At 39.9% G+C, this 23,801-nt stretch overlaps 2 long non-coding RNA genes across 2 annotated transcripts in view; both read right to left on the bottom strand.

The window, feature by feature from the left end:
- The window catches only part of LOC138844866 (uncharacterized), a 37,756-nt gene extending 30,259 nt beyond the window's left edge, over window positions 1-7,497 (bottom strand). The window contains exon 1 of the long non-coding RNA XR_011381266.1: window positions 6,586-7,497. This is a non-coding gene — a long non-coding RNA (uncharacterized lncRNA). The remainder of the gene's footprint in view (window positions 1-6,585) is intronic.
- Window positions 7,498-11,311: 3,814 nt separating this feature from the next.
- Window positions 11,312-22,365, bottom strand: LOC127483537 (uncharacterized). The gene is made up of 4 exons (XR_007909920.2): window positions 22,101-22,365; window positions 20,150-20,256; window positions 18,841-18,999; window positions 11,312-17,994 (listed from the first exon to the last, which is right to left on the bottom strand). It is a non-coding gene; the product is annotated as an uncharacterized lncRNA (long non-coding RNA).
- Window positions 22,366-23,801: the final 1,436 nt, after the last annotated feature.

Below are 23,801 nucleotides of genomic sequence, written 5' to 3'. Positions count from 1 at the left end.
GTCATGTAAAGAATGCAAACTAACTCATGCCGATATCTTCACAGGAAAGATGTGTGCTATAGAAGTACACAAACAGGAGAAACACAATGTATCCATAAATGGCACAGCATTAATAGAACTAAAATCATGTCCCATTGCCATCTATCATCAATCTGTATCTATCTACCTATCTATGTATCTACCTATATATGTTGTTATGTATCTGTCTTTCTATCCTATATTTTTTACAGCATACGCACCAGAACATCACACTTTGTCCAAGCAATAATGTGTAAGCGACCTATTGTTTCCACTTAGGCTGACATTTCTCAACCATCGGCCATCAGAAAGCCAAGTCTCTGGGGTATTGCTGCATATCGGCAGCTCTCACTGAGCCGCAGGTATTCTGGACTTAGAGAACTGTGGATCAAAGGAACTGTCCATTAGTTGCTGGTTTTCATTGTTAAGGATGAAGTGATGAATAGATGTGTTCCTCTCATTAAACAAAAAGAAAGTAGGGTGGCCCAGTGGCTTCACATCAAAGAGATTTGCTTGGATTTCAACCCAAATTTAGTCACTTAATTACATCATCTTGGAATGTTTACTTAATTCTCTAAAACAGTGTCTTCACTTAAAAGTTGAGGAAGACACAAGTTATTGTGGGTATGAAGTGCAGCAGTGTACTTGAATGTCCTTGACAATACCTGAAACGCAAGGAAAACAGCTATGAAAGAACATAGGAGAAAGTACTAAGTAATTTTTGACTCAAACCAGAATCTGCGCTCAACACAATGCTTCTTTCTGACTGTGCTTACATTCTAGAATGTGTGTGATACATTATTTCCTTGAACTGGCTCTGTTGCTATGTTTTGTTTACACTATTAATCTGTAAGATCCTTAAATATAAGGACTGTGAATTCTATGTCTTTAATATTCTCTTCCCATAAGTGCATAATAAAAACTCTTCACAGGGCTTCTATTCTGTGATAATAATGCAAATAGATGGCACTGTACAATTAACAGCACTGCATAGCATTTTATGATTACAAAACAGTTTCAGATGCATCAAATATAGTTTGATCGCGCTATACCTCTCATGGGCTTTCTTGGTTCTCAGATCTCAGAGATTGGGCTGGTAATGGACTAAGTGATGATCAAGTTTCAGCATTAAGCATGTACTCTGATACTTATCAAATTTTCCTTGCCACCTCCTTCTCTCTAACCTTGTGCTCTCAGAAATGTATCTCAATTACACACCCTCGGGTTCTGTACCTCCAAAAAGAGGGTTCAAACAGCCAAAAAAAACCAAGAGTTAACTTGTGCCAGCAGAGTCTTGCAGGCCCTTCCTTGAAGAAAAACAGTTTATCATCCAGATTTATAATGACATTAACATTTTCTGACCCAGTTCATGCAAAATGATTTAAATGAGAGCATGCTTAACAGCATTTGTGAAAAATATATTTTTGAGGCCCAAGTTAAATTGTATGGCTTAATTCTACTGCAATTGTCACATATTGAAGTAACTAATTTTAAACACATTTATAGCTGATTTATTTTTAGAGCATGGTTAGGCACATGACAAAACTGAGAGGAGGGCAGGGATTTCCCATATGTTTCCTGCCCTCCTCCTATCAACAGCCCCACCAGATTGGTACATTTGATACCACTAATGAACCTGCACTGACACGTCTTAATCACCCAGATAGCATACTCTACTTTAGGGTTCACTCTTGTTGTACACTCTGTGGATTTAGACAAATATGTATAATAATATGCACCCAGCATTACAATGTCATACAGAAGATTTTCATTGCTGTACAAATCTTCTGGGCTCTGCCATGCAACTCTTGACAACTTCTAACATTTTTACTATGTCATAGTTTTGTCTTTTCCCTAATGTCATATAGTTGAATCATAGAGCACAGGGATGCAGCCTTTTCACATTGGCTTCTTTTACTGAATAATATGCCTTGAAACTTCTTCCATATCTTTTCATGGCTTGATAGTTCATTTCTTTATAGTTCTGAAAAATATTAGAGTGTGGAGGTACCATATTTATTTACCCAGGCACCTATTGAAGGACATCTTGATTGCTCCATACTTGATAATTAATAATAAATGTCCTGGGGTGGGCATTGTTGTACAGTGGGTTAAGATGCCACTTGGGATGTCCGCATCCAGTATCAGAGTGCTGGGGTTTGAGTCCTGCCTCTGCTTCTGATTCCCAGCTTCCTGCTAATATAGAAAGTACAAGGAAGCAGCATTTCATAGCTCAAGTATTTTAATTCCTGCCATCCATATGGGAGACCTAGTTGGAGCTCCCAGCTACTGGCTTTGGCCTGGCCCACCCTTGCTGCTCTGGCCATTTAGGAATTGAACCAACACATGGAAGATTTCTCTCTCTCTCTCTCTCTTTCTCTCTCTCTCTCTTTCTCATTTTGTGTATGTGTGTGCCACTTTGCCTTTCAAATAAATGAAAATAAATAATTAGTTTTGTTGGAAATCATTCTAGAATTATGTTCCAGGGATTGATTCTCTACTAAAATTACTGACCAATTATTTACATATAGGGGAGACTGGGAGTTCTGGGGTATGGACCCAGAGCATTCTTCCCAAGCATAAGTCCTAAGCATTCTTCCCCATCTCTTCACCTACATTCATGAAAAAGAGAGGATCACTGTGGTCTGACAGGTACAGCAGGTGAGGCCAATATCATCTCTACAGAGATTCTTCAGTAAATAATCTAAACCTTTTACCTCAGAGAGCAAAAGTTCCAACAATCTAGCTGAGCAAATGCATCATAGATGCATTATTGTTATATCCTGACATTTCACTGACAACATATTTTCCTTTCATTTTCTGTTCTCTATTTTATCACTTCCCAAACTCAATTCAACTGCGGTTTTATTCAGTGAAGAATAAAAGTGAGAGGAGAAAGGTGGTAGAAAGCTACTACAGGAAAGTGTCAAAAAAGCAGAGGTGGTAGGCCGTGAAAACTTGGATAAAATTGGGATGGTGTTATCACATAGAGAATGACAGTAGACACTTTCTGGAGCAAACGACAGCTATTTTCTTGGAGCTGAGGGCAAGTGGAACAGAGTAACTCGAGTGTGTCTTCCAGAATTTATGATGGGTCTTCACCTCTTCATTGGAGAAGTGTCATGTGACCGATTGTGGCCAGTACAGTGCAGCTGGGGTAATACATCCCACTTTCAGCCTGTGCTGTAAGGAGATCTGTTTCCATTCAGGGAAGACGGAGACTCCTCCGTTAGGTACTGTGCAAAGGAAGCTGCAAACTTCACAGAGAAAGAAAGCATTTTCACCAAAAGTACTTCTAGTTTTTTTTCCCTAGTGACCTTGACTGCCCCCACGAAGCCAGGAATAGCTCTCATTATGAAATTGATTGTTTTCATACCATAAGAACAAGGAGGTTAGGTTGCTTGTTTTGAAACTTTAGAGAGTATGGTTTTAATCAGAGCTGAAATTCAGTGGTAGTATGCTTGTTAAAACATTAAATTATTTCCTTGCCAGTTGGTAAACAACTCCTGCCTCTAGGTCCCCAAATGATCTCTGGCTTGAGGAGCCCCAGCTTGTCACTCAGGGAAGGTCACAAGGCAGCCTTCTACAGCTCTCATGCACCATCCCTGACTCCCTGCTCCCCAGTAAGAGAGACTTCACTTTTAGCACCCTAGTGTGTGGCTATCTGGTACCTATCTGGCTTCCATAAGCTTCAGCTATCTAGCTTCTTGCAGGGCCTGTAGTGTTCCAAGGCACTGAGCTGGTTGTTCTTTCTCTCTTTCTCAAATGAGTGGTATGCATGTATATATACACATAAAGTGTGTGTGTGTGTGTGTGTGTGTGTTGAGAGCCAGAGAGATGAAATTCACAAAATATAAAATGGACTATTTTAAAGTGCACACTCCAATGATATTTAGAACATTCTCTCCCAACATTTTGCAACTATCACCTCTGGCTTCAAAACAATTTCACAACATACCAATTAGCAGTGACTCCTTATTTTGTCCTCCTACCCCTGACATCCTAGGTAGCCACTAATTGACTCTCTCTCATTAAATCTACCTATCCTGGCCATTCCACATAAATGGAATCATACAATATTTATGTATGGCCTCTTGTATCTGACTTTATCTGGCTTTTTTTTCCACTTAACCTGATGTTTTTGAGTTTCATCCATGTAGTAGCATATTTTAGTACTTGACGTTTTTGTAGCTGAATGACACTCCATTGTGTAGCTATAGCACACTACGTTCACTGATGGACACGTGGGTTGTCTCCACCTTTTACCTACAGTGAAATATGTGCTAGCATTAAATATAACTATAAGCTAATGAGCTTCTAGTGAGTCAATGCATGTAGAGCACCTTTCATTAACTTTCCTATATAGTGACTTATGACTGCCTCTAACCAGCATTAGTATTATACAGGTGTCTATCCCCCCTTACCAATAAAATCTTTATTCTTAAAACAATGACATTTTCTTTTCTGTTCTTAGATTTGAAGATGATAAATGCTTTAATTATATAATTGATTTGCCTCTTCAAGGAAATCCTACAACTAAACACATTCCTACCAAATATTTTATATAAGATTTTCTGATAATTTTGTGGTGAATTTTTAAATCTGGAGTTTCTACATAATTATTGTAATCTTTCTTGCCATCTTACCTGGCATAGTTTTAAAATGTCATTACCATTAATTTTATGTTTATATCTTCATTAGGTTAAATTTTTTGCCCTTGGTTGACCACTACTTGAATGAAAATCCATATCCAAAAGCTTTGGTTTTCTTCATAACGAAGTCAACTCATTTGCCTTCTGCTGCCAGTGTTTTAGCACTAGTACTGTGGCACCATTGGGAATAGGGGAACCCAGTCAGGGGTGATTAAAAACCCAGTATGAGAGCCAAGCGGTCAGAAATCAACTTGCCTGCACTTTAGTACCAGCTATGAGCAAGGCAAAATCTTTCTTTTTAAAAAGATTTATTTATTTATTTGAAAGTCAGAGTTACACAGAGAGAGGAGAGAGTCAGAGAGGGAGAGACAGAGAGAGAGAGAGAGAGAATGAGAGAAAGAGAAAAAGAGAAAGAGAAAGAGAAAGAAGAGAAAGAGAAAGAGAAAGAGAAAGAGAAAGAGAAAGAGAAAGAGAAAGAGAAAGAGAAAGAGAGAGGTATTCCATCCAATCATTCACTCCCCAGTTAGCTGCGATGGCCAGAGCTGCACTGATCTGAAACCAGGAGCCAGGAGCTTCTTCTGGGGAGGACTTGGGCCATCCTCCACTGATATCCCAGGCCATACCAGAGAGCTGGATTGGAAGTGGAGCAGCCAGATCTCGAACTGGCGCCCATATGGTATGCAGGTGCTTCAGGCCGGGGCATTAACCCGCTGTGCCACTGTGCCGGCCCTGAGGCAAAATCTTTAACATGTCAATTTCCTCATTTGATTTAACATTCTCTTCCGTTCCCTCATCCATAACATGGAGATAATAAGAGTTGTTCCTACATCTTAGGGTTGTTTCAGAATTAAATTAGCTAATATACAGAAAACATAATGGACAGTGCTTGGCCTATATTTAGTTTGCGAACAATGTGAATATTTGCTCCTATTATTATTGTGAATAGGAGGAACAAGGCAGAATGGTCCTCTGGGATTGTTTAATCATTATTTGTTTCAATAATCAGGACTCTTATTAAGCCATGAAAGCAATTTTCTTTGGAATATTGTCTGACTATAGTCCAGGCACAAAATATCTACATTACTCACTATATCTTGTGATACAATAAATAAGATCCAATTTGGATATTGTTGACTCAATGAGTAAGGCCTTACCCACAGAGCACAAATGCAGCACTACAAAATATCCAGTGAGAATATACATGAACACATAATCCTGATAACTGAGCTGCTCTATAGTTCCTGGTTAGCGTTTCTGTCCCTCCTCTTCCATGGGCTGTGCAGTCAGCTGTCAGGCACTATAAAAACTCTTCTAAAAAAGCTGTGCTTTGGTTTTAAAATATTGCATCATTAATTTTACTTTAACCAATCAACCGAGAATTTAAAGTTCAAATAGCAATAACCAGCTGTAGTAAGAAAATAAGTTTTTCCATGTCACAGTCCTTTCTATACCTAGTCCTGTTTCTCAGAAGCAAACATCTTCAACTGCTCTGTTTGTCCTCTGTATTTAGGTCCATGTGTTTAAATGATATGCATGCACTTCCGTTTATTCATCGACCATTTTAAGAATGAATAATGAATATTTTGATCTCTCCCCAACCCTCAACATTATGTACCAACAGAATGGTATTAGGACTTTAGACATGTCAACTTTAAATCAGAAATGACATAGCAGAGAACATACATTACCATCACTTCCTTTAGAAGCCCTATTTCATGCTAAGATGTAGGCTCTGTAGCAGATGGCCTGGGTTGTAAGCTCAGCTATCATTCACCAGATATGTAACATTAGACAAATATCTAGAACACTCTGTTCTATCTAGTGTTAACTGTTTTCCAAAAATTTTAACTCATTTGCCACAGGTTCATCCATAACCCATTCTTTCAAATATACCCGGCTCATGTCCTCCGCTCACCTCTTGATTGGAGTTCCACTAAGAAAGGGGAACGATTAGACCTTGGACAATTCTGCAGTAATCTCAGACTTCCCTCCATCTCTATTGTTAGGTAACAATTTCTGCATCTTCATTTTTGGTTTGCTTTGTTATGGTTTTACTAAAGCACTTTCTCCAGGAGCTTCCTAAGAATGAATTCAAAGAGGATTTGTTTTTTTGATTTCCTGTATGACAAAATTCTTGAAATAACAAATAGCTTACCCTACACTTGGTTAACAGTTTAGAAGAAAATAGAGTTGAAAATCATTGTCACTCAGAATTTCTCAGGCTTTGTTCGAGGGTCTTCTAAGATTCAGTTGCTGTTAAGAAATTCATGATGATGTACTTTCTTATTTGTGCCCCCCGCCCCCCACCCCGGATCTCTGCAATCTCTTCTTGATCTGAAGTGTTCTAAATTTTACCGTAAGGTATCTGGGATTTTTGTCTTTGGTCATTCATGTACTAAGTGTTCCATATGACCTTACAGTAGGGAGATACATGTGTTTCAGTTCTGGAAATTCAAAAAAATCATGTCTTTGGTAATATTTTCTCTTAATTTTCTTTCTTCTCTTTCTGGTACTCCTAATTGCTAATTACTGATTTTCTGAGATTGATTCTACAATTTTCTTGATCTTTTCTTTCCTGTTTCTCTTTTCTTCTAATTTTTGTCCTAATTTGGAAAGCTCCTTGATCCTATCTTACAAACGTCTACTTAATTTTTTTAATTTCAGTTCTTATATTTTTAATGGATGAATTAAATAATGTCAGTTCTTATGTTTTTAATGGATGGATTATTTCTTGTTTCTGATCCTTTAGCATAGTGATTATCTATATTAAAGCTCAATATTTCCTTATATATTTTGAAGTTACTATAATTTTAAAAAATATTTCTGGGTTCTGCATTGTCTCTGATTTATCTAAGTTCTATTTGTATATTTGCATTCTTGTGTTTGTTCTCTATGTCCAGGTTGCACATTTTCCTCAAATGTCTTGTAATTCTCTGTCCATGTGTAACTAGTTGCTAAAACACTGCTGGAACTATTGTACACACTAGCAGAGTTGATAACTAACATGCCTTTGGGTCTTTCCATTGAAAAACCCTGACTGTTTATCTAGAGATATTTTTCCAGTAGCTTCCCAGAAAAAAAAATAATTCTTCCAGAGATGAAGTAAGAGCATGGATGTGAAGAGTGCAGCATGGGTTTGATGACTGTCACCCTAGGAACAGGCAGAGGAAGAGAGGCTGGAAGGAGTCAGTTTCCATTTTCTTGAAGCCTTTTTTTTTTTTTTTTTTTTTTTTTTTTGACAGGCAGAGTGGACAGTGAGAGAGAGAGACAGAGAGAAAGGTCTTTCTTTTTCCGTTGGGTCACTCTCCAGTGGCCGCTGTGGCTGGTGTGCTGCAGCAGGCGCACCGCGCTGATCCGAAGCCAGAAGCCAGATGCCTCTCCTGGTCTTCCATGCGGGTGCAAGGCCCAAGCACTTGGGCCATCCTCCACTGCACTCCCGGGCCACAGCAGAGAGCTGGACTGGAAGAAGAGCAATAGGGACAGAATCCGGCGCCCTGACCAGGACTAGAACCCCGTGTGCTGGCGCCGCTGGCAGAGAATTAGCCTAGTGAGCCAGGGCACCAGCCATGAAGCCCTGTTTTAGCAGCCTTCTCCTGTTTGGTTTCTCCAGAGAATTAAATGTCCTTTAGTGTCAGCTCTGTGTGTTAGGAGGAAGGGTGGTATTGTATGCTAAATTCTTCAGCTAAACCTAACTCCTCCAAATTCTGAGCGTTTGTGGGATTGTGCAGGGTGAATGGGCTGAGTCCTTGCCTCTTCTCTGTTAACAAATGCTTCAGTTTTACCTTAGCCACTCTGTTTTCAATGATTGCTTTCCAATGTTAAAAAAATGTGTTAAATGTTTTATTCACTGTTGTCCTTTTCTTCAGCTCTCCTTGTCTTTCTGAGCTAATATATCCTTTTTTAAACTGACACAGGGAAGGAGGCATGGTGTTTAATCATATGTCTATATGCCAGTTTGACTAGTTCCATGCCAAATGGAAGATGATTTCTGGTAGCATCCTATGAGTCAAACTTGCCAGGCCAACCCTGATCAGGGGAACACACAGGAATATCATGTCAACTCCCCTGAATTGTTCTTTAAACAAAATTAAGGAACCCTCATCCTTTACTCCTTTTTTAAGATTTATTTATATTTTGAAAGTCAGAGTTACACAGAGAGAGAAGGAGAGGCGGAGAGAGAGAAAGAGAGAGAGGTCTTCCATCCGCTGGTTCACTCTCCAATTGGCCTCAATGGCCATAGCTGCGCCTATTCGATGCCAGGAGTCAAGAGCTTCTTCTGGGTCTCCCATGTAGATGCAGGGGCCCAAAGACTTGGGCCATCTTCTACTGCTTTCCCAGGCAACAGCAAAGAGCTGGATCAGAAGTGGAACAGCTGGGACTCGAACCGGCACCCATATAAGTTGCCGGAACTGCAGGTAGCAGCTTTATCCACAGTGCTGGCCCCTATCTGTTGTGTTTGAATTTCCCAATCAATGCACAAGGCACAGTCGCGGATGCAAAAGCAGAGGTTTATTTGTGGGCTGGGACCCCCATCCGCCCACAGCCATTTAGCCCTGTACAGGCAAAAAGCCCCCTCGTTTGCATAAGAGAGGTTTTTATAGCCTCACACTTACAAGGGTGCAGGTCATCTCCTACGTGGGTTACCTTCTTACTCTCTATATGGCAAGGTATTGGGACCTAACATGTTCATTGGCTCATTTAAACGTAAAGGCTATACACGTTATGTGGCGGGAAGGCCACACAAAGGAGATGGCACTGGGAGGAACTGACGGGAAGCATTGGGCCATAGATTCCAGGGGAGCTGGTGGAGGGCAGGAGTTCATAAATTCCAGGAGAGCTTACTTTCTTTGTTCTCAAGGACCCGGTCTACCTCCTTGGCTGGTCCAGGATGAGGCCTATCATGGCATTATAGCAGACCTGCAAGCAAGCCAGAGTACAGAAGCGGAACTGGCATTTAGCAAGTTAGGGACTGGAACTCCTACACCATCCTTTACTTTTTGCCACTTAAAAATGTTGGCATCTCTTTGAAGAGGGATGGCTAGTTGAGTTTTCCCTCAATTTGTCAAGAAATCAATGAATACCGAAATGATTTTGTTTGATGGTTATGTATGGTTTGATACTAATGAAAATTAATTTGTGTGCCTTTCCTAAACATATGGGTTGCTCAGAAGTGTATGCTGTAATAAGTAATGAAATTCTAATAACTGATAAAGCTCAACAATAATCTTCCCATCTTCTTCCCTCCTCAACCTATGCATATCTCAGCCAAAAACCACAAATGAACAAACAAAAAGCAAAACAAAACAAACAAAAAACCATGATTGTAGCTTGACAGGAATAAGAAAATGGTACTTTAGGGGCTTTTGTTGAGGAGCAGCAGGTTAAGCTGCTGTCTACAATACCAGCATCCCATATGAGTGCTGTTTCATGTCCCAGCTGCTCAAATTCTGATCCAGCTCCCTGATAATATATACCTGTGACAGAAGTGCAAGACAGCCCAAATGCTTGGGCCCCTGGGCCCCTGCCACTTAAGGGGGAGACCCAGATGGAGTTCAAGTTCCTGGCTTCAGCCTGGCCCAGCCGTGGCTATTGTGGCCATTTGGGGAGTGAAACAGCAAATGGAAGGTCTCTCTTTGTCTCTCCTTCTCTCTCTCTGTAACTCTGCCTTTCAAATAAATAAGTAAAAAATTTTAAAAAGAAAGAAAAAAAGAAAATGGTAATTTCAAATCCCCTAAGGGCAGATATGCATCTATCTAAATGACCTCTTAGAACATTATTAGAGATAATGTTAAAGTAATACTTTTTTTCCTAATTAAAAGTATTTTGCTAAGTTTTAAAAATATCTTTTTTCAGGATGATAAATGCCTTATATCAACAGTATTATTTCTGTGTTTACAAGGGGAAATGAGGCTCAGGAAAGCTTCGAGGCTCAGCAAATGTTCAAAAGGGATTTAGACTAAAGTCTGAATGTCTCTAAAACTCAGATATTTCATATTGCAGTAGGGAATGATGAACATGGCATTCAGTTATGTACTTTTAAAAAATTGATGGGGACTTCCCTTGAGAATCATTTATTTACATAGTGTTCATTCCAGTCTGCCACCTCACTTTTGAGACAGAAGTTAAGATATTTGGTATATTTGTAATCAGATTATAATGATCTTGAACACTCTTTTTTTTTTTTTTTTTTTTGACAGGCAGAGTCAGCATGAGAGAGAGACAGAGAGAAAGGTCTTCCTTTTTCCGTTGGTTCACCCCCCAAGTGGCCGCTATGGCCGGTATGCTGCGCCGATCCAAAGTCTGGAGCCAGGTGCTTCCTCCTGGTCTCCCATGTGGGTGCAGGGCCCAAGGACTTGGGCCATTCTCCACTGCACTCCTGGGCCACAGCAGAGAGCTGGACTGAAAGAGGAGCAACCAGGACAGAATCCGACACACTGACCGGGACTAGAACCCGGGGTGCCAGTGCAAAAGGCGGAGGATTAGCCTAGTGAGCCACGGTGCTGGCTTGAACACTCATTTTAATATAATTTTTTTATTTAATGAATGCATTTTTCATAGATACAACTTTAAGAATATAGTGGTTCTTTCCCCCATACCCACCCTCCTACTCTGACTCTCATCCCACCTCCATCCTCCTCTGCCATCTCCTTCTTCATTATGATTCATTTTTAGTTTAATTTTATATACAGAGGGCCAACTCCATGTTAAGCATAGATTCCAACAGTTTGCACCCCCCCACACGCAACATATAGAGTACAATTTGAGAACAAGATTTGCAGTTAATTGTCATAGTACAACTCATTAAAGACGGAAGTCCTACAGGGGGAGTTAGTGTACAGTTAGTGTCCTTTTGTTGTTCCTTTAACAATTAACACTCTTGTTTATGACGTCAGTGATCACCCAAGGCTCTCGCCATGGGCTGCCAAGGCTATGGAAGCCTTTTGTGACCATAGACTCCATAGGTATTTGGACACAGCCATAAGCAAAGTGGATGTTCTCTCCTCCCTTCGGAGAAGAGTGTCTCCTTCTTTGGTGGCCTTTCTTTCCACTGAGGTCTCACAGAGATCCTCCGTGTAGGATATTTGTTGCCACAGAGTCTTGGCTTTCCATGCCTGAAATGCTCTCCCAGACCTTTCAGCCAGACCAGGAAGCCTTAAGGGTTGATTCTGAGGTCAGAGTTTTATTTACAGCGAATGTCATTCTAGGAGTCTGCTGGATCTTGAGCACTCTTAAAGATACAATCCTATTTACAATTTCTTCTACCATATTATTTTCTTTCTGATGTGATTTTTTAGAAATGCCTGTGGAGGTTTGGGAATCTTTTCTTATATTTCTGGTGAAAATATGAGTCAGAAAGTTGTCATCTGAAGGATGTGTAAATCTCATTGTGAAAAATTCTTTTGACTCTGATTTTCTCTACACAGTTGAAAATACTTTTATAACAGGATGGCTATGGTACAACTAAACAAACATCCTATAAAGAAATTCAACTTGTCAAAACTGGCTTTTTAAATAATCTTGGAACCATTATCTGAATAACAAACCAGATCTGAATTTTGATAGCACACTTCAGTTTTACGGGTCTTCCAATGACCTCATTGTTATATTAAGTGAGTACATCAGATTTCCTTATCCATCAGGAAAGTTCTACACTCTGTGTTTCAGATGACTCAGAAAATACACAATGTTTCTCTCATGCTGCAAGATAAACAGTTCTGGATTTTCTCCACCCAGAGTCCTTACAACTACGCATTCAAAGAAGCGTCATCATGAAGTCAGCTCCTGACTGGGGAGAAACTGCCAAACTTCAGTTCATCTCAAACATCAAACCCATTACCCCACAACAAGCCTCATTCCTTTTACTTTTTGTAGGGCTGTACTAAGTATAGCAATGTGTAGTTGCATGTGAGCATGGGTACTTACTAAACAAAGATCTTCCTATCAGAAATTCACCATCCATCTACAGTCCCCTCCTCACACAGACAGAATATTTCCTGAGTGGAAGGATAGCATCCTAACAAGTGTTATCTTCTGTTGGGGTGGGGGAAGGAATATACAGAAATTCCTCATTTCATGTTCAAGGCTGTTACTAGGCAAAGGAAGTCAGATGGGAGCATGCTCCACACTGGATTCCTAAAAGGACTCTAACAACCATGATCAGAAATTTTTTAACTGAGGGATGAATTTGCCATCCCTCCACCTGTACCTCTACAGATCTTTGACAATGTCCGGAGACATTTCTTATGATCACTACTGAGTCCACACTACTGACATTGTGATAGTAGAAGTCAGGGATGCTGCTAAATATCCTATGGTACACTAGGTATTTCCCCCAACAAAGGATTATCTGGCCTCAAATGTCAACAGTGAAGTAGACGCTTTGCAAGAACTCATCCTTTCTTTCCCATTTCATAAAATATTTATCAGGGCTTTATATGTGGTAAAAGTTGCACTCATTGTTGAAAACAATAAAAAGCATTCACTGAGTTTAGGGAGGGGCAAAATATAGTAGAAAAGAATCCTGGTTCTAGAGCTAGACTTCCTGAGTTAAATCCCAGCTCAATTACTTGAGCAGTGTAGACTTGGGCAAGTTCCATATCTACTTTGAGAATAATTTTCTCTTTGTAAAATATTCCAAATAATAGTATCTATGCAATAAACTTGTGATGATTAAATGAATTCTGATATACAATGGCTTTGAATAAGCCTACCAAATAGGAAACACGAATCTCTCTTTGTCTCCCTTCCTCTTTGTTTCCCTCTCTTTCTCCCTGACATTTAAGATGACTGGGACACACTATGAGTTTTCAGAAACATAAAAGCCTAGTTTCCCTATAAAGCAGTGAAATCTTACAGCAGCACATTATATGGAAAAAGAGTCCATAGTTGGATTATATTCTAGTGTTCTTGTTCTGAGTTTGTAAGGAACCATGGCAAAATGCATCCAACAACTCAAGCCTTGGTTTCCTACACGTTGCATGGGGATGGAGGTGCTTCCACATTTTAAGGGAATTGGGAAGATAAAATGAGATAATAAATGTGAAAACAATTTAAATTTGATGTTAGATAATATTTTACATTGTGTATTTAACATCTTCCTGCATTCCCACATCGCCAAAACATGAACAACAACAATTACCCATCTCTAAGAAACAATGAAACTGGTAATGCTTAACTTATCTACAGTCCCAAGATTTATTTTGTCACAAAGGCCAAGGAAGTAATTAAATTTTTAAAGTTTTGCTTGATTATTTTCTGGTTGTAATAGATGGGGGCAGGTTAGAGAAAATACATCAATTGTGTAAACCAATTTGTTATTTTCTGATTTTAATAGGTGGGGGCAGGTTAGAGAAAATACATCAATTGTGTAAGCCAATTTGTTAAATGTCTTCAGGTGAGTGGCTGTCTGACCACAGATCATTTGGTAATGGAAGGTATAACCAAGTAACAAATAACATCAGATACAGCAAGTATGTGAGGCGCTCTGACATGTTTTGTCCTTTTGAATTACAGCTGCTGATCCTAAAATGTGGTGTTTACCTTATATTTCCTTGCTCTGATTGGAACTGCTTATCTTAGTGTCCACCAGTGATTCTTCTAACCTCACTTTCTATGTGTGTCACCTGTAGGGAACAAGCTCCGGGTTTCAATAAGCAGAATGAATTCCAAAACCACAGCCTCTTTCCCCCGTTCTCTCTCCCTGCCTAAGCACATGCTGTTTTCTGTGAACTGCGACCTAGGAAACACTTCAACTGCACCCCTGTCACAACACTAAAATCGCTGACCAAAAGCAATGAATATTCCCAGCTCTGGATGAAAGGAACTGTCACAATGAGTCATAATGGGTAGATAGATGTGCACAATGTGCATGATAGAAATGCCAGAGAAAGGGAGAATGGCCCCTTGTAGAATTAATTGTTCCAATTGGGGATTACAAAGGATTAGATGGGAGTAAGCCTGACTCTATGAGTGCAGTGGTCACTGGTCTGCCAGGATAAAGAGTCCTCGCCTCTCCGGACCAATACCCTTCTCAGATGCTAAGTTTGTTTTTGCCAGACCTCTTGGTTCTGTGACCAAAATCTTCCACTTTATCTGCTTGGTCATCATACTTCATTTTTTTCACATGAATTAGATATAGCTAACTATGGGAGTCATCAGAGGTTTCATTAATCCATGGCCCAGCTTCAACTTGATGTGATAGAAGCCTTGCACAAATAACCCGGGAGAGACATCTCAATTTCTGTACCTGAAGTCTCATAATTCTTTATAACGAAAATTACTCTGTGTGTCCTGTATGTGTCCTTCAGGGAAATCCCTGCCCCACTACTTAGCCCCGTCCATACTTCTTTTGCAAACTGCTCTGTCTAGGTATCAAGTCAAAGTGGGACTGAGCTGAATTTCCTATCCACTATGCAACATGATCCATACACAAAGTAAAATCAATCTTTATTTGTCACATCCCTCAGAGGCCTACCTAAAAGGCTGAATCACTACATTTGCACAATTTGCACGTGGTCCCATCCCCAGAGGCAAGAAGCTATGCCACATGATCAAACTCTACAGTGATCACTCATAGTTTCCATTAAGACACTGGAAGGGTTTTCACATAATTTATCCTCTGGCTGACTTAATTCTCTGTCTTAGACAATGGACGCTTTTATAAAGAAAATGCTCTTGGCTTGTAAATCTTTATGTTTTTTTAAGAGTCCACTGCAAATGTAAAAATTGATTTCCTTTGCTGTTTTTTCTTAATTCTAAATAATGCTGTGCACTGCTGCTGTGCCTCAAGGAGCAGGAAGGCAATAATTTACCAGATGTGAGGCCATTAGGCCCCCATTTCCTGAAGCAATGAATTAGCAACTTTTTTCCCTGTCACAGAAAATTGTCACCAAAATAGTCCAAGACACAATGGCAAGTCCAATTAATGATTTGTTTCTTCAAGAGGGCCCAGTTGAGGGATGAATTGACTTTGTAAGGGGCAAATTGGGTTGGAAATTACTCAATATAAAACCAGGTGGCTGCAGGGAAGGATCTGTGGTAAACAATATTGGTTTCATATCATAAATTTTTCCAAAAGTAAAGAAGAATCAATCTTCTCTACTATTTAAGGTCAAATATCACAGATATCTTTGATTTTGTTTGTGCCAATTCTTTAGAAGGAAACAGTGAAATTTTACTTTTGCAAAGTAGTTAAAGGGTAGGTCTGTGGTGTAACAGTTAAGTCACTTCTTGAAACATCTGCATCCCATATCAGAGTGCCTGGTTCAAGTCCTGGCTACTCCATTTCTTCCTGCTAATGCACATCCTGAAAGACTGCAGATAAAGGCCCAAGTACTCGGGCCCCTATCACTCACATGGGAGACCCAGATGGAGTTCCTGGCTTCTAGCTTGGCCCTGGCCCAGTCCTGGTGTTATGGGCATTTGGGGAGTGAACTAGCAGATGCAAGATCTTGCCGTATCTTTCCCTTTCTGTTTCAGTCCCTCTGCTCTGCCCTTCAAAAAATAAACAAATAAATAAATACACAAATGTTATGAAACTAAAAGTAGGGGCCTATGTTGTGGCATGTAAAGCTGCTTCCTGCTATGCCAGAATCCCATGTAGCATTAGTTCATTTTCTGGTCACTCCACTTCTGATGCAGCTCCCTCCAGGCTAATGACATGGGATGGCAACAGAAGATGGCCCAAGTGTTTGGATCCCTCCCACCCACATGGGAAACCTGGATGAAACTCCTGGCTTCTGGCTTTGCTGTGCCCCAGTGCTGGCTGGTGCACCCATTTAGAGAGTGAACCAGTGGATGGAAAATTTCTCTTTGTCTCTGTCTCTTTCTCTGTAAGTTTGACATTCAAATAAATATTTCTTAAAAGTCCTTAAAAGTAGCTGTAGAAAGTTAGAGCTCAAGGGTCAAAGATTTGTTTCAGTTGGAACATCCTGTAAAGGACAAAGAGTAAAGTTAATCTAGAATCCTGAGCCTTTAAAGTGAGTTTAATATTTTTCAATCTTATTTTTAAAAATAATCATGTATTAGATTTTAAAATACATTCACATATTATATTGAATTATTTATGATTTTTCAATATTTAAGACATTAAACATTTAAGATAGGGGATAGGTGTTTGGTTTAGCGATAAAAATGCCAGTTAGGATACCTGTGTCCTACATCAGCCTACTTGGGTTCCTTACCTGGTTCTTGCTCTGGATTCCAGCTTCCTGCTAATGTAGATCTTGGGAGGAAGCAATAGTGGCTGGAGTGATTGGGTTCTTGAAGCCCTCATGGGAAACCTGGATTGAGTTCCTCACTCTGGGCTTTGGCTCAAGTCCTTAAGAGGATTTGGTGAGTGAACCAATGAATGGGAGCACTCTCTCTCTCTCTCTCTCTCTCTCTTTCTCTCTATTTCTATCTTTCTCTTATCTCTCTGTGTTTCAAATAACTAAAGCCTTAAAAATAATTTGAGAGGAAACACATAATTTTGTTTACTTATAGCTTACCTTATTCTTGACTGACTCTATGAAAATATCCATAAGATTTGTGGTAGATTTGCAATTCATTTTAGAAGAACATGTTTTCTGAAATTGACTTTGCTATTTTCATTTGATATCAAAATTTTTTTTAAATTTGATAAGCAAAATATAGGTTGAAATTGATACAATATAATCTTTATTTATGTCTACATGGAAAATTGCAGGTGCTTTTCTATTTCAGCATAGAAAATAGAACCTATCCCCTGAAACATGTTGAGGATTACCTCTTAGATCCTAAAAAGGGAAAAGCTATGTTTTTCATGCTTCAAGTTTCTTTATGGTAAATGATAAGAGCCAAGTTTCTAGTTTATAACTTCAGGGTCTCCTACACCCGACTCTTAACCCCTAATAAACTAAGGTGGCCAGTCCCTTATGGAAACTCTGGATTTTCCTTCCTCTGTAAATTTGGGCTTTCTGTTTCTAGTGCCTGAAATATGTGACCCCACTCTCCAACTTCAATGAATTTTTGTTTAAAATCCTTTCCCATGTTCAAATTCTGGCCCCAATTCCACACCCAAGCTCATATGCATCTCTTTTCAGCTAGTCAAACAGCAAAACATGGAAAACACATATAAAAACCACTAGAGGAGATGCAGAAAGGGGATAAAATATGTAGTTCTTATTTACAGAGAAACAATTCTGTTAAAGAAAGAAAAATCCTTTGGAAAAGAGGCTCAGTGGTACATCACTGAAGGGATTAAGCTTATTAATTTAGAATTTAATATGCCCCACCTCCTCAATCTAGTCGTTTAATTCTATCACACCAGTAAATCGAGTCTTCCTGAGTTGTCGTCATCAGGTACCTAATAAAAACACAAATAAATCAAAGTCAACAAACTTTATTTATTCAGAAATTTGGGGCAAAATGATATCACAATGAAGGTTCTAATCATGAATAAAGTATATTGAAAAAGTCTTACATCAATAAGTGTGTGTTGGCAGTTCCACATGACATCATATGGTAGATACAAGAAGAATTTTATGTTGATTTAGACTACTATTTTATTGCAGTTGTATCAAATAAGTTAAACCTCCTCTTAAGGGCTTTAAAAATGTTTACCTTTTCCAGGCAATTACTTAACTTTGCAATTATCCAGAGCATGATTTCATGTGGAGAATAAACTATAATAAATAATATATTAAAAATCAGAATTTTCGTCTAGTACTTTTAAACAGATTGTATTTCTTTATTGATCTTCCATATGTGTTGAGTCACTATTTTCTCTGTTCTCTATTGGTTCTTTAAAATGTTCATTGAACATATTAAATGTAGCTGCTTTGAAGTCTTTGTCGGCTAGATCCAGTCTTGGGGCCTCTCAGAGTCTATTTCCATTGACTACTTCTTTTCCCCCTGAGGATGGGTCACACTTTTCTTCTTTTTAACATGTCTCATATTTTTTTTATTAAAAACTAGACATTTTAGATAATACAACAGTTATGGTTCTAATCTTCTTTGCTTCTGAGGGCTTTTGCTATTGCTAAAGTCTTTTTTTTTTTTTTTTGGTTGTTGTTCTTATTTCCATGGACCACCTAATTTAAAAAAATTGTTAATTAACTTATCTATTTGAGATATAGAGAGGGAGAGAGACAGAGGGAGAGTGACAGTGAGTGAGAGAGAGAGAGAGAGAGAGAGAGGGGAGAGAGAGCACCTGATTCCATTGGTTCAGGTCTCAGATGTCTGCAATGACTCGGCTGGATCAGGCCAAAGCTGGGAGCCAGAAGCTCAATCCAGGTCTCCCCCATGGATGGCAGGACACAAGTACTCGAGTCACCCCTTGATGCCCCCCAGGATTCACATTATCAAGAAGCTGGAATTGGGAGAAAGACATGAATTCAATGCAGGTATCTCAACTGATAGTGATTTAACTGCTAGGCCAAATGCCTGCCTCCTTCCACCTTTATTTAAAAAGGAAACAATTCTAGACTAGACCTAATAAGCATAATCTACCACACCTGAAGAATGTCTGTTAGACTGTCTGTACTCATATATTTTAAAAGATTCTCATTTTTTTAGGCTGGCTCCCTAGTGTTCACCCTTGAGTCTGCCTGGTTTACAGATCTACCAATGATTGTGCTCAAACACATCAAGTCTATAAACGCTTCCACTCTTTTCAGTGGATATGTGTCTGGTTTGTGGAGAAGATCTTAAGCCTATGCTATTTTTTTTTTACAGGCAGAGTTGACAGTGAGAGAGAGAGACACACACAGAGAAAGGTCTTCCTTTTCCATTGGTTTACCCCCGAAGTGGCCGCTACGGCTGGCGCACTGCACCAATCCCAAGCCAGGAGCCAGGTGCCTCCTCCTGGTTTCCCATGTGGGTGCAGGGCCCAAGGACCTGGGCCATCCTCCACTGCACTCCCGGGCCACAGCAGAGAGCTGGACTGGAAGAGGATCAACCAGGACAGAATCCAGCGCCCCAACCGGAACTAGAACCCGGGGTGCCAGCACTGCAGGCAGAGGATTAGCCTAGTGAGCCACAGCACCAGCCAAGGCTATGCTATTTTCAAGTCTGCCCAAGTCTTCTTTCTGCTGGGCCCTCTCAGGTACCCCCTGCATGAGTGCACAAAGTTCAGACAGCCAGCAATGCATGGAATGCTTATCAAGGTCCTCAATGGCTGTCTTGTTTCCAGGATTTCCCTGTTTAGTCCTCTGGTATTTCATTTACACCCCAGCAGGGACTGCAACCTCAGGCAAGGAGAGCTTCTGGCTTATCCCATTTGCTACTGTGTGGGTTGCTCTCCATGCCTTCTAAATACAGTCAGCAGCATCATGCAACAGCAAAGCTAGCTAGTTTTCAGACTGCTTTGGAAGATTTCTGGGTTACTGGGATGATAGTTTTGTTGAATGTGTCCTGTTTTACCATTATTTATGGGGAAGAGGATTGCTGTTCTTGTACTCCTTCATAACCAAAGGTCTGCCTCCCTTCTGACACTGGAATCATGGATTTTAGAAGCTTACCTTTGATTCATATGTGGTTTTTGGACATCATTTCTTAGCACACAGTTACCCATGTTTACATTGAGAAAAGTGGTCAGGTATCAGCCCCATATGGTCCGATCATAGGTCTATGAAGAAATGAATAGCATTCTAACTCACACAGTGTTAAAGATGAATACCAGCTAATAAATTACAGATTTCTCAATTAAAAATAGACTCTTTAAATTGGTAATAGTTTTCAAACACTTTTAGTGCATAAGTGTCGCTCCCCCTCTTCGTGGAGGAACGACACAGGACCCTGCGCTGTTCTTTCGTCTGCTCGGCCCTCCCCGGGTTTGCTGCTGGGCGGTTCCCCCTAGCCACTTTCCCCACTTCCGCGGGGGAGCGGCACACCGCCGGCCAGCTCTCTCGGGGGCTGCACAGGTGTTCCTTCAGATAGATGTTCCTCTTAGATGTTCCTGGTGCATGTTGTCTCTCTCCTCCTTTATAGTCCTCTTCCACCAATCCCAACTCTGCTACCCACACGCCGAGTACGCTGCTCTCCTCCAATCAGGAGCAGGTCCTGCTGTTTATTGGTTGAACTGGAGGCAGCTGTGTAGAAGCTGTTTTCTCCTCTCCCAGCGCCATATTGTGGGAGAGCAGATGCATAGAATAAGTCTTAATTCCAGTAACTTAGTCTAGTCCGAGTTGCTCCCCACAATAAGTAGGAAAAGAAAGACTATAATCTTTTAAACTCCCAGATTCTGTCTTCTAGTAAGCAATATAGAGAATGCTGTAAGAAAAATGCCCTCAAGAGGAACAATTCAAGCAGAAATCAGTGAGCACACATTCCCATTTGTAGTATTAGCCTCAGCTGGCTCCCTAGAGAAATTTCCCTAGGTGCCAGTTTTTTGAGTTTTGTTTGAAAAGCCACAGAATCTTCATAAAATATTCAAAGGTGGCTAAAAAGAAGGGGGGAAAACAGCAGCACCAATTACACAAAAGACAGGATAAACTCTTCTTGTCTAGTTTGTTTTCCATTACAGTAGTACCCCTTGGCATCTCTGGTTGTGAACTGGGTAACTTTGGTGTTCTGCTGCTGTCCTTCCATCTGGTCTGCCAGCAGCTTAAGGGAGGTCTAAATCTAGCCTTTGCTTCCATTTTCCATCAGCACTATCTGAACTAGTCATTTAGACACATTTAGTACTCTCCTGGACTTGAACTCTCAACCAGGCATTAGAGCGCACCTAAGAAATTTTTTAAAAGCTTGCCACTTATGGGAGGTAATAGTTTGGTATTTTCTGGTTCCTGATTGCATTCCTATTTTTCTTCTTGAAAAAAGAAGGGACCAGAACACATTTATTAAATCATGGCTTCCATGCCAGAGATTTTTTTTTTGCCTCTTTGCAGTGTGATATGCTTATAATTATAATTTATGATATGTTTATAGTCAACATGCCTTGTAAAAAGTAAAATGTCGGTTTATCAGTTTCAATCTCTAGAAATAAAGATTGAATGGGGAAGGAAGGCTGAGTTCCAACCATCCATTAGGCTGATATATTTATACCACCAAATAATTATGCCATAAAGTTAGCACAGATTGATTGTCGTGGACATAAAGCATTAACAGAAGTCTTTTAAATGTGGCCACTAAAGCATCCTTGTATTAAAGTATAGATAAGATATTGATCAGAGTTTTGGTCCCTGCATATTTACTCCTTCTGAATAAGAAAACAGAGGTGACTATTAACTCTGTTATGTTGTGCATTACCACACTGTTTCCACTACCTGTGAAGTCTGAGAGCTGGATCATTTTAAAAGAATTAGTCACTATGTTGAGTTCCTTCTTCTTTTTTCTTTTTTTTTTTTCAGGCATGTTTCCATTCCATGCTTTGCTATTGCTGTAAAGTATTTTCCTATTCAATGGCAATAAAAATAGGTACAAATCTACCTACACACACAAGGAAACACAGCTAGCTTGACTTCGGCTTACCTCCCACTCCCCAGGAATCCAAAGAAGCATCGTTTCCCTCTCCTTCATCCCGGCTCCCAGGAAACAGAAGGCTTCTCCTGCCCATGCCCTCCAATTTCTGATATTCTCTTCTCTGGAAATAATCTCTGGTCTCTCCATTCAGGTAGACCTGGGCCTGCAACACCTTTCCCTTCCAATAAACCTTCAGAAGAGACTTACAGCTATGGCTGTCACAGACACAAAGCTGGTGACTCCCTTGACTGGTTACACCATCTATTGATAATCAGCCAAAGCAAAGGAGGTTTAATTACAATGGAAATAAGTAGATGGGGAGTAAACAATTACTTCACAGGCAGGTTGGACCACATACATCGCTAGTAAGGTCCATGAGTTCCTTGGAAGCCAAGTCATAAATCCCATAAATCCCTATGCACTTAGCATAGTGCCTTACGTAGGGTATGCTGTGGGTTTAATAAATATTTGGTTAATGAATGATTGAGTGAAATGGATGGGTGAATAAAGAATAATGAAGCATCCTTTCAAGTGAAATTAGCAACAGTTTTCCTGAAATAATGTAGGAAAACACCTGCCTTTACATAGGGGTCTGGACTAAATCTCTTTCAGAATCACCTAGTTCTTTGCAAATGAAAATCTCGGCTTTTTATTTATCAGAGTGAGTGACTCTGTTACTCAAAACCTGACAGTCATATCCATTTTGCTCAGAGTAAAACAGCCTATGCAACCTACCCATGAGCTCACATTGCTGTTTGAAATATTTTTTAAAATGTATTTGTTTTTATGTATTTGAAAGAGGGAGACAGACATAGAGAGCTTTTCCATTCACTGGTTCAATCCCCAAATGTCACAACAGCCAGGGCTATGTCAGGCTGAAAACAGGAGACAGAAACTCAATCTGGATATCCCATGTGGGTGGCAAGGACCAAAGTACTTGGGTCATAATCTGTTGTCTCCCAGGGTAGGAATTAGCAGGAAGCTAGAATCATGAATAGAGCAAGGACTTGAACTCAGACTCTCTGATGGATATGGGATGCACACATGCCAAGCTGAATCTTAACCACTATTCCAAAACTTTACCCCTCACCTGGCTCTTTTGTTACCTTTCTAGCTTAAGTTTTTAATTTACCCCCTTGCTCATTTCCCCAGCTCACACTGGCCTCCTCAGTATTTCTTGGAGGACCCCAGTGCTGATTATTCTCAGAGAAGACTCATTCCTCATTTCCCTTGTATGTCATCTTTGCGTGGAAAACAAGCTTGATTATTCTAATATATACCCTTGCCCAAAATATTCTGATCACCTTATGTGTTTCTGTTTCTTATTAGCATTTACATCTCTTTATTAATCTAATGCATAGCTAAGTTATTTATCATGTTCTTGTCTGTTGCCTATGATCCACCTCCATTCTCACCTTAGAACAAGAATTCCATTAGGGCCAGACTTTTTACATTTAACTCACTGTCATGCCTATGACATGCCTGGCATGTTGTTTGTCAGATGAATTATTTCTTTTAAACTAGTTAGCATCTTGGGAGTTGGAGAACTAAAGTGTGATGTTGTAATTATTCTTACACTGAGCTACCCATCAAGCTCCTACAGAATTTTTCTTTAAATAGATTCCTGGGTTGGATCACAGAAAATTCCTATCCAATGGTCCAGGATGGGATTCCAAAATAATGGCTTGGGGGATGCGTTGAGGGGAAGAC

Source organism: Oryctolagus cuniculus, chromosome 13 (genome assembly GCF_964237555.1).
Source record: "Oryctolagus cuniculus chromosome 13, mOryCun1.1, whole genome shotgun sequence".
Classification (NCBI taxonomy): Eukaryota; Metazoa; Chordata; class Mammalia; order Lagomorpha; family Leporidae; genus Oryctolagus; species Oryctolagus cuniculus.
Note: the sequence above shows the minus strand (reverse complement) of the source record. Positions and strands in the feature narration are given on the sequence as shown.